This window comes from Meleagris gallopavo, chromosome 2 (assembly GCF_905368555.1).
Source record: "Meleagris gallopavo chromosome 2, MGAL_WU_HG_1.1, whole genome shotgun sequence".
Classification (NCBI taxonomy): domain Eukaryota; kingdom Metazoa; phylum Chordata; class Aves; order Galliformes; family Phasianidae; genus Meleagris; species Meleagris gallopavo.
Genome location: NC_139405.1, coordinates 29,779,271 through 29,791,851, shown reverse-complemented (window position 1 = coordinate 29,791,851; position 12,581 = coordinate 29,779,271). Strand labels below are relative to the sequence as shown.

The window sequence follows — 12,581 nt, the reverse complement described above, 5'->3', positions numbered from 1 at the left end:
CTGGGATGGTGCTTGGCCCCAGTAAAACTATCCACAAGAGGCAGAATAAATTATTGGCCTCATTACTGAGCAGGGCCCACACAAAGCAATCGGCACTAGCTGTGCTGCCCTTGGGATACAAGGAGACAGGTCCTAGAGAAGTTGCCATCAGCAAATTCAGGGATTTCCTTTTGCTAACAAAGCACAAATCAGCTGAAGGAAGATTTGCTACATTCAAATATGACTTTGGAGAGTCAAAGATATGTAGAAGCCAGAAATGATGACAGAAGAAAGCCAGTGCTGGCCTGACTGAGTTTTTGGACACAAAGAGGAAAGATGTGGCTCTTCTTATAGGAAGAAATTGGATTAAAAGGTGAAAAACACCTTCAAATCTGGCAGGGCTGGCTGGATATCCTCCAAGCTGGGAAAGCATGCATAACCATGCTCTTCAGTCCTACAGGGGGACAGATTTCTCTGGAATGAAAGAATGGTGAGGGTACCAAAGCCTCATTTGCATATGCTCAGGAGAAAATTAGGGGAAACTCATTGCCATCTGTGACAGTAGCACTGCCTGTTCCCTGAGGAGGTCACAGTCTGCATGGGCAAGGCAGGCAGAGGGGGGTAGGAACTTAGGGTAAGAACTTCAGGGATGGCAGATCAGCAAGCAGGAGTGGGGTAGCGAATTAAGGAGCAAAAATCAAAGGAGAAACACGAGGCAGGGAAGGGAAATGCTACTCTACACTAAGGACACATCATGATATCCAACAGGACCCACAAGTGCCAGTGTGTGCGTGACCGCTGTGCCAGCTTGGGGCGACCTGTCTGGGGAAACACGGCCACTACGACTTCTGAGTTAGGATGTGCTCATGGAAAGTCACTTTGTGTACTGAGGCTGCTGGCATGTAGTGAGAGGATGAGGGGAAATGGCTATAAAGTGGAAGAGGGTAGATTTAGACTAGGTATTAGGAAGAAATTCTTTACTGTGAGGCCAGTGAGTCACTGGAACCAGTTGCCCAAAGAGGTTGTAGATGCCCTCTCCCTGGAGATGTTCTCAAGGCCAGGCTGGATGGGGCTGTGAGCATCCTGGTCTACAGGGAAGTGTCCCTGCCTGTTGCAGGGAGTTGGAACTACATGATCTTAAAAGGTCCCTTCTAACCTGTGGGTTGGTGTGCCATTCTATGATTCTATTATATGATTCTGTGACATGGGGCTACAATGCTGGCAAGAGATCAAGATTGTGAGGAAGGGGATGTGAACAGATGTTGCTGTGGTGAATAAGGGTTGTGCCACACGGCACGTTCGTCATTAAAGGGTCCAAAGGAAAAGTCATGCCCTTGGCTCTTCCTCTTACTAACAGAGAGGAACTATGAACTGAATGATGAGCAGGAAACCTACAGCAGCAACCACGAGAACCTGGAGCCTGCCCGGATGAGGGATGAGCTCACAGTTCCCATCCAGAGACCTCAAGAAGACAGTTTTTTTGAAGGGAAAGTAAGGGAAAGGAAAAAAGAAAGACACACACTACCAGCCAACACCAGGCTTTGCACAGTCTCCTGCTGAGCTTGCCACTTACCCTAATGCCTGAGCTGGGAATATCAGTCCTGTTGGCCACCACCCAGCTCTGGGGGACCCAGGAGAGGAAGGGAGGGGATGGCTTAGCACTCAGCAGCACTCCTCTGCTCAGGGCAGCAGGACTGAGAAGCAATCTGAGGCACAGCAGCTGCTGTGGTGACTGTCCTCTCCTTTGTGGGGAGAAACAAAGAGCCCGGGGAGGGAAGGAAGTGACTTCTCTGGAAGCGGCTGTGGCAGTGGGGTGAGCACCCACTGCTTTTCAGGACGATGACGCCCCTTCTCCCGTCTCCTCTTGCTTCCCATTCGCTGCTCGCACCCCTTCTCCCTCCCTGCATAGCGACTGGGAGAGAGGAAAAAAGAAAAAGAAAAAAAAAATACAGAAAAAGGAGAGCAGGAGGAAGCGCGTGGGGAACGTGGGCTGGCAGGCAGACAAGGAGGGCAGCCGGGAGCTGCTGCCAGGGTGCTGGGGGCTGCGGGCACCTACGTGCGGCCTGCAGCGTGCGAGGGCCGTGCGTGCCGGGCAACAGGCAGGCCTGCTCCTCCGCATGCCCCAGCCGGCAGCCCAGCAGCTGGCAGCAGCGCAGTGGTGGCAGGCTGCAGCTGGCCATGGGTGGCACGTGCCGCCCAGCACATCCCCAGGGCCGTGTGAGTTGATCATGAGCTTTCCAGTGGGCTGGAAGGCTTTTCTGGCACCCCAACCCGCCTGCTGGTTTCAGCTCAGGAGAGAAGAACTGTGACCGTCCCAAGGCCATGCATCTCCTCTGATGCCACGCTCAGGAGCACGCTGCTTGGCAGCCGTGCCAGCAGCATGCAGGCTGTGCCCAGTGCCTGTGCCCTTGAGCTGTCCACGGGGCAAAGAGAGGTCCTTACAGCCCTGCCCACAGACACCTGCCCACATTCACCCCAAATGTACACTCCACACTCAGGCACACTTCCTTCTACATTCACATCAAACCCAGAGACAAGGCAAGGGAATGTGCAAAGACAATGGGAAGGAAAGGGAAGCAAAGGGAAGGCAAGAAAAAGAAAGGAAAAGAAGAAAGGAAAGAGCAGACACAGTGGAGCACTTTTTAAGATATGGCTTGTTCCCATGCACCTCTGTGCATTATGTCATGGGCCAGCGAGGAGTTAACTAAACCTTTGTCTCCTTCTCCTCATTTCCCAAAGACAAACGAGGTTTCCAGCTGTTTCACAGCTGGAGGTGTGCTGAACCCATGAGTCAGCAGCTTCAGTAACGGTTACACACACATCGGTGACACGGCTGGGGTTGGAAAGTCCCAGCAGTGTCAAGCACTGGACAGCAGGCACGTAGCAGCTTGGCTGCTCCAAGCTGGCCCTGGCGTGACCGCAGCAGGGTTTCTCCATGTGGTGGGAAGCACGCGCTGCTTTGAGGCAGTTCCCACTGCCACGGCCATCATGCTGATGGCTGCCAGCCATGTGCCGCTGCTACCAGTACCTCCATTCGCCATCTTTTGGCCCAGACAATGCCCCTGGGCAGCATCTAGCTGTCAGAGGACAAAAGCATTAAGGAGTGTTAAATATATAAGCAGGCCTGGCACACAATGACCGCTGCATGAAAGCAGCTCCTGACATCTTCCTGTCCATACTATGCCTTGCCTGCCTGGCCCTGGCCCAGGCCTTGGCTCTTCCCCTGCCCCTCACCTCTGCAGCATAACAAACCACAGACATGCAGCACATTTGTAGTGTAAACATTCAGTGTAGCAAAATAATAATTTTCTTTGTGAGAGGTAATACAGGTTTCTTGAAGCAGATGTGTAAGTAAATACCTATAAAACATGACTAAGCTGCATTGGAGATAGCTTGCACACCCTTCACTCACCCTGGCCTGTCCTCATCATGCTCAGTGAGGTAGGACAACCTGGCTAAAAAAGCTACTGAGAATAGGTATGCAAAATCCATGCCTCTGGGTGCAACCCAAGCCTATAGAGCAAATCAGACATGGGGGCTCTTCAGTGCCATGCTTCTAATGGATGAATATACAAAGGTGTGTTTGTCTGGTAGTTTTCTGCTTACCGTCATTCATGGCAGAAATGTGGGGCTAATTGCACCAAGTGAAGGTCCCAGGAGGTTTGGTACTGCCTTTCTGCCTCTGAAAATCACTCAGATTTAACTCCACTAGGAGCATTACACCTGAAGGCATGTGAGAGAAGCCAGGTCTTGCTGACAACATAGAAAACATGTTGAACGCCCTTTTCCAGGCACAGACTTTTCAGGGCAAGGAACCCCTGTCTTCTTCCTGTCCTCAGAAGGAAGCAAGCAGGTCACAGGGGAGAGGAGGAAGGAGATCAAGAAGCAGAAAGTGTGGATGAAGAGCCGAACGAGTGACTGGGTCAGACAGGGAAAGGGCATGCAGAAGGAGCTGAAATAAGGGATGAACTGGAAGGACTGGAAAGGAAGATGTTGCTCAAAGGGAACTGCAGGATAGTTTAAGCAGAGAACTATTTGGGAGAGGGACTGCCTCCATGGCTGCCTAGCCTCCAGGTGTGGATCCCAAGTGAGCAACAAATAAATAGCCACATGAGTGTAGAGGGAGATGAATGGGTGGGAATTACCAGCATCCGGAAAGTGGAGGAGAAAAGCAAACATAGAAAGGAGCAGGAAATGCAGAAGCAGCCAGGTCTCTTCACTGACAGGAGACAGGAGAATGAAGGAAATGATGAAGCAGAGCTGGCACACCAGGAAACAGCCTGGCCCTGCTATGCATTGCCAGCGCTGCTCTGGGGAGCTTAGCATCTGAGTGCTTCGTTAGGGAAATGCCACTCTGGAATTAACCTGCTTGCTAGTGAGATCATTCTTTCTTCCCAGCTGGAAACCTGACCCTGTCTCCAAACTTATTTTCCAGACTAGAAGCTGACGTTCATGGAAAACTTCAGGCCCAGGGTCTAAATATTGAGAATTTGAGCTTGTCAATGCTGAGGTTCAGCACTGCAGGCTGCATAGCTACCTCAGATGTCCCTCTGCCGCGTTGCAGCTCTGCTGGTGGCTCAGCTGAGGAACAGGAGCACACCCATAGTGAAAGGGTGGCTCATCACGCTCCACACTCAGTGGCCAGCTCTGAGGCAGTCCATGGGATGGCTAGTCCGAGGTTTGCAAGAAAAGCAAACCTGATGGTCTGCAGACAAAGGCCAAATCCTGGTTGCAAGGGCCCAGGGCACAGGAGGGCTCATATGGCACATATGATATCAGGTCTCTTGCCTCCTGCTAAAGGGAACGAATCCTATTTGCGTCTCCAGCAGCAGCAGGAGGGGACATACTTTTCAAAGTATTTTCTGGCTTCAAGGTTCCCATGTATGAGTGCGGATGTGTCAAACACTCTCAGGCATGGCTTTTCTCATGGAGTCATGCCTCTGCCTAACCATCATCTTGCTTCTGAAGCTCAGGACAATTTCCACCTGCCCATACCTGAGATGTAAGCCATGGTGTCAGCAGGCAAACTGCACCCGCTTGGCACCACCTGCCTTCCACACTGCTTTTCCAGAAGCATTCGGCCCATATCCAAGGCAAACAGTAGTAGTGATGCCATGTCACTGCAAGCATCTGCAGGAGAGCCAGCCACAGGCAAGCAGTCTTTGTGGAGCTTGGGGGGAGGCTGGGCCAGCTCTCGGCCCTCAGCCCAACATTTGCCATGACACCCAGATAATATTTGTATGTGGCTGGCAGGTGCTTTGGCTGAGGTGGTTTTTAAAGTGTGTGGTGAAGGTGTCAATTATACCTTGTTCCAGGCACTGTGGAGCACTTGAGGAGCAGCCAAGCTTGCAGGCATCTCCCCTGCTTCTGGCCTGGATTACACACAGGCTCCTACAAAGCTGCAAAAAGCAGCAGAGGGAAGCAGCAAGATATCTCCCCAGCAGGTATATGTCCTCATGGCAGGTTACGTTACTGTGGGCAGCTGCCAGCCTCCCTCTGCCCATTCCCATTTTGTTGGGAAGGGACTGGTGCTGTCCCACAAGAGAAAGGCAGACAGCAGCACGCTGCCAGCACCCCAGCCCTGCTCTACCAGCTGAAGCCAGGTTCCCTGGTTGGTTTGGAGAGCTTGGAACATGCCAGTTAGGAAGCCGGAGAGAACCAACATGCCAGGTGTCCGGATGGATGGGTGGCCCCATGGAGGCGAGACTCCCCGCTCCTGCTGCACTGAACAGCCATTATCCAGACTGCTTACAAAGGCAGTGGGCAAACGTGATGGCAGGCACAGCCACAGCTCGGCACTTGTGGGAACCCAGCGGAAACCCTCCCGCTTCCCCCTGGACTCAGCTCAGCTGCGCTGGCAGATTTGCATTGGCAGCCCGGCAGCGGGGAAGCCTGCCCATCCCTTGCCCGCACACTGCCAGCGTCCTGCCAGCGCCCGGAGCCTTTCACCCGTGTGAACTTTTGTCTCTCATGTGAAAGGGGACCATTTTCAAAGGGATCGTTTAAATGTTGGCATCTTAATTAGAAGCGGGCAAATGGCAAGGGAGCAGTACCTTTGGCTTGGAGCATACCTTCGCCAAAGCACTCCCCTCTCTGCTACAGGCTCCCCTCTCCACCACCAGGTGCTTGGAGAACTCAGCTCACCCACTTCCTCCATCCTCTGCTGGCAGCCCACACAGCACCCTGCAGCCCCCTGTCATTCCCACGTTACACATGACTCGATACATGCCCCCTTCATCCCCGCTCCCAGCCTCCTGCTGCTCTCCCAGCCCCAGCCCCCTCCTTGTCACCCCTCACTCCTGACCCTTTTGTCACCTACAGCATTCAGTCCGTATCCATTACTAAATGAAGCATCCTCTGTGAAGAGGCAGAAAAGCACCGGCTGTACAATGTGCCCAGAATGAAAAGGGAAGGCTGTTAACACCGCTTGGAAAGAGGCCTGCATTTGACAACAAACACGGCCAAGTTTCTAGCTCCTTGCTAATTAGTCTATTAGCTATATGAGTATAGAAAGTCTCTCACCATTCTGTGCCGCTCCACTCTCGCGCTGCAGCCCCGTCACCTCAGGAATCCCCTGTCCCGTCTCCATGGCGCGGTGCTACGTAGGCATCACACCAGCGGCTGCCTGGCCACTCGCCTGCGCCTGGACGCCAGAGCCAGACGGGGATGGTTCCTCTCCATGGATTTTCTCTAACAGACAAAAGCTGCCTAAAAGAAAGAGTCAAATCGCAGGTGCTGACGGGATGCTCAGCCAGGAGACAAAGGCCATCCTGCAGCACCCCACACACCCACGTGCTCACAGCATGCATTTCATGCATTTCCCCAGATTTCCCCAGAATGCCAGGTACACTCTATGGAGAAGGTGCTGGGGAAAACCCTGGGGTTGGGGACAACTCCCTGGGGTGCCTTCAAATGGGAAACGGGCAGGACCATTTCCATTCCTCCCAACACCACCACCTACTTGGCAGCTTTCTGGCAACCCAGTTGGTCAACCTGGCAGAGTTCCCTCTGGATCCCTCATCCATCCATCCGTCCACCCATCCATCATCCATCCATCCATCCATCCATCCATCCATCCATCCATCCATCCATCCATCCATCCATCCATCCAGAGAATGGGTTAAACAGCCTCTGCCCCACCCAGCAAGGCCAGTCTGGGCTTCCAGGCATGGAAGGGAGAGGCTTACAGCTGGGGCTCATTACAGGGCAGCTATAAAGAGGGCGGAGGCGCTTCCTCCCACACTGATCAGAGGAACCTTGCAACTGTGTGCCCCAGAGCCAAGGGATGAGGTCCAGGGCTTGTTTACTACCTCCTGCGAGACTGGGGAGTGGTTCTGTTTGTGCCAAGGTGAAAGCCAGCTAACCATACAAGAAGTTATGTTTATGTATTGCCCAAAGAGAGGGACAACTTGGTGACAACCTGCACTGTTTTAGTTGACTTCTTCAGATCAAGAAGGCCTGATCTGACAGGCTTGCCTTGGGGTTTTTATTCATCTAATGTTTCCCCCACCAGGAAACAAGATGGAATATGGTTTCCTAACCCTTTCCTAAGGATGCTCACAGTGCCAGTTGATGATCTGCAGGGACAGATGCACCTCTGCTTCCTGAAAATAGAGGGTTGCAGCAGCAAAGGGGCAAATCCACTCCTGCCACACGTTGTTGACTTGCAGAAACCAAAAGAAAGGAAGAGACAGCCTCTCTGATGTGCCAGTGATGCACATGGATATAAATGAGCGACCGCAGTACACTGAGGGATTGACAGCAAAATCTTTGGGCGCCGAGCTCTCTTTGCACAGACAGGCTGTTCAAAAGTCTTGGAGGAAATTTGTTAAATCCTAGGGGATAAACTAATGGCACAAGAAATGAAGGAGAAGCCATTTTGTTCTGAAGATGGCATGTTGCCCAGTCATCGACAGATGAGTGGAAACCCACACACCAAGGGATGCCGGAAGCATGGCTTTTTCCCTTGGAACGATGAGGAGCTCCAAATGCAAAATGTATGAGTCATTCTCTCAAACACCACGGTCAAGAATGGAGGAGAGGAGGTCATGGTACTCCTCCAAGCTCAGCCCCCAGAACAAGCTTGCCAGATACCAAAATGAGATGTTATGAGACATTTGGCTGGTGTAGCTGGTCTCCCCACTTCACACCCTCAAGCGGCAAAGCAGTGCTGGCTGGTAGAAATCAACAGTATAGACACAATCCTTTTTGGTTTCCAGTGAAAGCTGGGAATTTCTGGAGCTGTTTGTAGGTCCCGAGGACTTCTGGGTAAGCAGATGTACCTCTCCATCCCAGTAGGAATGAACTAGCTGTTGGGGCCGAGCTGGACAGCCAGAGAAGGTACTTTCCAAGGTCTGCGTTGCATTCTCCAACGTGACCCTTTTCTTCTCCCCCCAGAGCACAGGGGATTTTGTAGTCTCTTTGGGATGGCCTTGTCAAATACTCTTGACCTGCTACATGAAGCCCTGGAGCAAGGTATTCCCCTTGATTTGGTCCCCCACCATTACGGTGAGATAAGTGTGGAACAATCCTTTATTAAAGGATCATGAGATCTCTGAGGTCACTGGTCTGTAAAATCATTGAGGAGCAGAAAATGGATCATTGGCCTCTCAAAACCCTATAAAACTGTGAGGAATGTCTCCACTCCAGCCCTCCTCTGCTCAACAGTTTTTTACACCACCGAGACCTCTCTTGCTTCGATGCTGTAATCCAGGCAACAGCCATCCCTTTCCTTGCCAATGCCTCCCTTGATGCGTACTGCAAGTTGTTTTTTCTGTGTCATCGAGGCTTAGGGCCTAGTTTTTCAATCCAGCCTCTGTGAACGCTTATCCTCCACACAGAGACAGGCGTTGGCTTGAGCCACTCTTCGAGATGCTTTTAGTTTTGAAGAGGGTGGTTTGTGTGCTTCACACTGGGCTGAACTGCAAAGGCACGAGGAGATTTCTTCTGCAAGATGTGCAGCTGCAGGCTATGGCACCAGGTATGTGTGAAAAGGAAGGTAACTCAGATCTACCTTTAGCAGAGTCCTTGCAAAGGCTGGCACAGCTCTGGAGGGCTGCTGTGGCTTAGCTTTCCTTGTCAGCTTTATTTTGTTCTCCTCCTAAAGGACTGCTGCAAGGCCTAATGAAGAGTCTTCCATCTCTTGCCTTTACAAAAGCTCATTCAGGGACTGATGTTTGCTCCACTCTTGCATTTTACCCTGGTTTACTGGTTTAACTTCAGCCACAATAAAAGGTAGTTTTCATCCATCACTCTAATTACTCCCTTGATATCCAGCCAGAAAAGGATGAGAAATCCATACAGGAAGCCTTCTCATCTGCTTATTGCAGACAAGAATGATGCAACTTGCAACAAGAATGAGCCTTTCTGGTTGTCCCCATTTTTGCAGGGTTAGGAGCCTTTGACCACCTTGAGTTTGGAAATTTCTAGAGAAGGTACTTGGTATTAAGGTAATGGCAGCTCCTATGAGCTTAAAGAGGTGAAAGTCTGACTGTCTAACCTTATGTCTCCCGGAGATGGAGAACAACAAATCCTGTTCCATTTTTAGGCACATTACATATCTGAATGTTGTTACAATTTCCCTTTCCTTTTCTCCTTTGCAGACTAAACAAATATAGTTCTTTCAACCTTTACTCATAGGTCATGGTTTCTAGGCTGCTTACACAGACTCTAAGAAGTTTACACCTCTCTCGAACTGCACTGCCAAAAACCGGAGACAACCAGAAATCACGAGGCTTTCTCACTGCTGCATGAAATCAAATGGTTGCAGCATACATGGTATATGTGGCCCTTTTGTTTACATGCCCAAGTAGAGGCATTTGTTTTCACATCTGTGTGCTGCAAAGTCAGTAATGACACCCACCACCGCAATGACACCCATGTCCTTTTCTGAAGGCCTTGTTGCCCCCTGGATATGCACACAGTGGATTATCCTTCTAAATGCTGGGGTTTGCATTTGCTCTCACTGAATTGCATCCTGTTTATATCCATTCCATCAGTGTCACAATCTCCTTGAACTCCCATTCTGATCTCCAAAGGGCCTGCAGCTGCCACTTGGCCAATCATTGGCAGCAAATGTAATACACCTCTTCCAACTCAGCACCCAGGCAGGCCAGACAAGCAGCTCACCATATCAGTGCCAGGACATGACATCCTCATCCCCTAGGCCCCAAATCCCTGTTCTTGAGGCAGTCAGGCTGCTGACAATCTGCACTGGCTATTACTTCTCACCTTGCTGTCTTGGTCAGTCCTACAAAGAGCTTGTCTCCTCCAGAGACCAGCAGGTCCACAGTCAACTAGCTGCATTTCCACTCCTTTGAGGCCAGGTACTATCTATCTGTCTTTTCTTCCTAGGCATCTGGAATCTCATGCCTTCTTCCTTAGGTGATTACAGTCGTGCTGGAGATGGTTTCAACTAGGATTTCGGCAGGGCCAGCTGACAGAGAAGGGAGAGCTTCACACGAGGTCAGCAGTGAGAGGATGAGGAGGGCCACGTTTCTGCTCTGGCAGGGGGACGCGCAGCCACTGTGCCCCTAAAGGAGCACACAGATGCCGATCCAGCATTTCCCACAACACACAGAGGGTACGTGAGCCTTCAGACAGCATCCCACAGCATCTGGCCTGTTTACATAGCAGGGAGTTTTTGTTAACATCAGGAGTTTGGCCAACGAGGGGAAATTTTACAATTGCTCCACTGAGCTCTGTTGATTCAAAAGGAAGAGTTAGCTTCAAAGCAGAGCAGCCTCCACGTAGTCAGGCTCACGTAGCCCGGCCAGCTGCACAATGAAGCATTTGAGTGGAGGGTCTGCAGGCTGCTGGATGGATGCACAGCTTTCACACAGGGCATGGAGCACTCTCGCTAGGCAGCTGGCAGCCAGGGAACTGGGGAGCACCCTGGGAACAGGGCAGGCAGTGGGGGAACAAAGGCTGGGGCATGAGGCAGGGCTGGGGTGCTCAGTGACACCCCCTCCACCAGGCAGGAGCTGGCAGCCACCCTGGGCACCCGGAAAGGGGCAGGGGACCAGCAGGCCACCAAGTTCCCAGGCCCCTGGGGGATGCACAAAGTGCAGTGCTGCGCATCAGTGAAGGGGGCTGCCTTGGTTTCCCCTCCCAGGGCTGTTTTCTGTTTCTTTTCCCAGACAGGAGAGGCCCAACTCCTCGGTGAACCCTTTTGCCTTGTCCTTACCTCTAGCCATGAATGAATTTATTCTTTGCTCCGCTTTTTGGTCCAGCAGTTTTCCCAGCCGAGCGGTGAGAGGGGGAGGCGTGACACCCTCCGCTCGCTTACATCTCCCCTGCCTGCCACAGAGCCAGGCAGCCCTGCACACCATTAATTACAGGGGACGGAAATGCCCCGTGCCCGATATCCGGTGTGGCTGAGTGATGACAGCCCGCTAATCATTTCCAGGATTTGTGATTGGAGTTAAAGGGCTCGGTGCTCCCTCAGCAAGTGTGGGCAGACAGCTGGGGGAAGGGAGCAGCCCCTGCTTGGGAATGGCAGCGATGAAATTGCATTGAGTATCGCTGTGCCTCCAGGGTGATTCAAGCACCAGCCAGATGAGAGATGATTTATGAGCCTATGGGACCAGTACCCATGTCCCAAAGGAGAAGTCCCAACAGCGAGCAGTTACAGCTTTGCCAGATGCAGACCTTCCTTCTCACATACCCAATCACCTCCATCTTGACATGGTCCCTCACCACCTCATAGTGCTCCTGTGTGATGGCAGGTCCTGCCTGGGAGAAGCTTCCTATACAACTCCTCCTCACTGCACTACCCAGACCCAGGAGCTCTGCTTGCAGGAGCAGCACTTGGTTAGAAATGGCTCCACCAGGTTTGTCCAGAGGTGCAAGACACTGAAGGCAGCAAAGCCGTTCATTGTTTCTCTTGTCACTGAGAGACTGACAAGACAAACAAGCCTGCACTGGTTGACTTGGCTCATTAGTCTGGAGCCTCTTGGCCAAGAGCAGCTTTAGGAGGGCCCCTGACCTGCTGCCATTTCTATGTGCAGATCACAGCTGTTGCCTCCATGGCCCCGTTGGAACTTCTCATGTCTTTGCCTGAATCAGTCATAGAATCACTGAAGTCCCACCATGCCCACTGACCATGTCCCTCAGTTCCACATCCACATGGTTCTTGAACACCTCCACGAATGATGGCTCCACCATGGTGGAGTACACATCCAGGCTATGAGGCAGGAAAGGAGCCTATAATTGGCTGCCATGGTCTTCCTGTGCATCTCCACCCTGTCCCCAGTTAAGATCTTCTGAAGGGAGGCTTGGGGCAAAGTGCTGTGGAAATGGGCTGGAGAGCGTTGTGAAAAGGGGAGCAGCAGCAAGAGGGTGGGATGCCTGGAGGGCTGCAGAGGCTCTTAAAGAGTTGCGTGAAAGAAAGAATAGATTGGACCATTCAATGGAAGTTAATGAGCTGTCTGTGGGACATGAACAGGACAGACTGGGATCCTTGGGAGCCTCCTAGGGCTCAAAAGCCAACTTCTGCAAGAGGGTCATCATTGTAAACAATCCCTTGTGTCAATGCTACACAAGGAGCTTTGGTGCCAAACCCATATATTTTGGGATAATCCTCATTTCTTGATTTTCCAGAT

General features: G+C 51.7%; 1 long non-coding RNA gene across 1 annotated transcript in view; it reads right to left on the bottom strand.

Moving 5' to 3' along the window:
* Positions 1-12,581, bottom strand: part of LOC104909641 (uncharacterized) — an 89,588-nt gene that overhangs the window by 63,487 nt on the left and 13,520 nt on the right. The window contains exon 2 of the long non-coding RNA XR_014882060.1: positions 6,502-6,687. This is a non-coding gene — a long non-coding RNA (uncharacterized LOC104909641). The remainder of the gene's footprint in view (positions 1-6,501; positions 6,688-12,581) is intronic.